This window comes from Gossypium hirsutum, chromosome A04 (genome assembly GCF_007990345.1).
Source record: "Gossypium hirsutum isolate 1008001.06 chromosome A04, Gossypium_hirsutum_v2.1, whole genome shotgun sequence".
Classification (NCBI taxonomy): Eukaryota; Viridiplantae; Streptophyta; class Magnoliopsida; order Malvales; family Malvaceae; genus Gossypium; species Gossypium hirsutum.
The window spans coordinates 64,487,890-64,490,340 of record NC_053427.1 but is presented as its reverse complement, the minus strand read 5'-3'; positions in this window follow the sequence as shown (position 1 = coordinate 64,490,340).

Below are 2,451 nucleotides of genomic sequence, written 5' to 3'. Positions count from 1 at the left end.
ATCTAAAAGTACCTGTACTGGCTTATCATGAATGTGGCCAATAAAAGGAAGAGTTGTGGTGGAACAACCGCCAGTTAGTGCATTATAAGAAAGAGCAAAAGATGTAAGAACCTCTTGAAGTTGTTGATGAGTAATAATAGAGGCATTGGATGATTCTATTTGGATGGGGTCAACAATGGCAGATGGAGAGAAAAGAAGAAGTTGAAGTTTAGACTTGCACTTATGATGCCATGAATATTTCTTGTCACAGTGGTAGCAGAGGCCCTAGGCATGGTGATGAGCTGCCTCGGTTGGGGAAAGATGCCTAAAATTAACTTTTGTACCTCTTGAGAGACTAGCAACATTGGGCAGTGCTAGAGAAACAAAAGAGAAGTAGCAGAAGGTGAGGTCGGCTTATGAGTAGGCAAAATGGGCTTGGCATGGCACAAAGTAGGCCTGAGGAGCCTTTTTTCTAAAGTAAACTATTGGTCATGTAACTAGGCAAGTCAATAGCATCATCTAACTCCATAGGCTTGTGGATGAGAATAGTGATTTTGAGGTCCAAATGGAGCCTCGAAATGAAATAGTGTGCTAAAATAGTGGTGGTAAAAATATGGTTCAGTTTATAATAGCTTCAAAACTGGCGCAATATTTACTTACCATGGAGGTTTGCCGTAGTTTGGCAAGCTGGCCCTCTAGAGATTCCAAATCATGAGAATGAAAGTGCTTAATCATGGCATCTATAAAATGTGCCCACCCAGCTAATTGTCGATTATAGTATATCCAATCGTACTAGTTGTCGCGTCATCCAGGTAAAAAGAAGCTATTGCCAGATGATCGTTCTCATTGATCTTGTAAAATGAGAAATAACAAGTGGCTTGTAAGACCCATCAATTGGGATTATCTTTTAAAAAATCGAGCAAAATTGATTTGGGTTTGTTTATGAGTTCCCAAAGAAGTTGGCCCTACTAGAGATTGAGAACAATTTCCCAGTAGAGATGTGAATGCCAAGGAGGCGATGGGAAGACGATTCAAGATTTCTTGAAGCATCTATTGGTGAGATGCGAAAGAATTGGTCAATGATTCAAGTTCTTTGCAGATCTTGGACTGATATTCTTGAACAGATTTGACTGACTTGTTGAGAAGCTTCAAACGAGTACCATTTGCCATCTAAGCAAATGGTCAATAAAAGCATCAAAAGGAATGTATTGGTATTTCCAAATTGTAGAAAATTACAAAAGAAGGGGATGAGGTGAAAGAATTTAGAATTTTCCAAAGAAACAACATGCATTTCATCATTTTGCTTATTCTCTTTATACCCCAGACCATTATGTCCCTGCTGGCATCGGTCCCATGGTAAAATCAACAAACATTTTAAGTGCCCTACGATCACGATTGGATCACGGTTTCACTGATGGCCTATCTCATTGGTCCTATCGTGTGATGATCCTTTTATTGTGTGGCCCATTCACAACATTATGAATATAATTTTTAATAGTGATACTAAAAAAAATAGTATTGATTTTACTAACTTTCACTACAAAAAAACTTTAAGGGATTACATCTATTTATATTGGTAGGATATTGATGGTGTAACACCCATGTCCCATTTCCGTCACCGGAATAGGGTTACAGAGAGTTATCATACATATCAAAATATTCACATAATATAGATAATTTGTTCATCAATTAAATTTCCTACTAATAAATATGACATATTTCAAATTAAAACATACTTAAACAGGCGTTAAATCGGGCCTTCGATACCTTCAAATATGCTTACGAAAAAATAAGGACCAAATCGATACAAATTAGAATATTAAGGACAAAACTAGAAAATTTTACCTACAGGGGTCACACAACCATGTGGCTCTCCCACATGCCCATGTGGCCATTCCACACGCCCATGTACCCAACTGTGTGCCAGACCATGTAACTCACTGACTTGGGCCACATGCCCGTGTGAGACACACGGCCGTGTGACAACCCATGTCCAAGTCATGTGTAACCTTAATTGACCTAAAATCTTGCCCTTTTTAGTGCCTAATTATTTATATTCCTAGACTTACCAAAACACATGTATAGAAACCTTCAATATGCAATCAAACATGCTTAAAACATACTAAAGCAAATAGCCTATGTGCCAAACCAATGTGCCATCAATGACACCACAACTCAAACACCTAAACAATTCATTTATTAATTTAAACATACAAGCCACAAAGCACATTCATAGTCTTGTTTTCCCAACTAAAATACCTTACACATTCATGAACAAACCACACCAACTTCCTCATTCACACTCTTACATATGCCACAACACAATACAATTCATGCCACTCAAAATGTACTTAACTTAAAACCCAAATCTATGAAAATCAAGGTACACAACCATTATACATAAACAATCACAATTTATACTCAATAGCCTTATTACATGCCATATAACTAAAATATCCAAAATCTACCAAA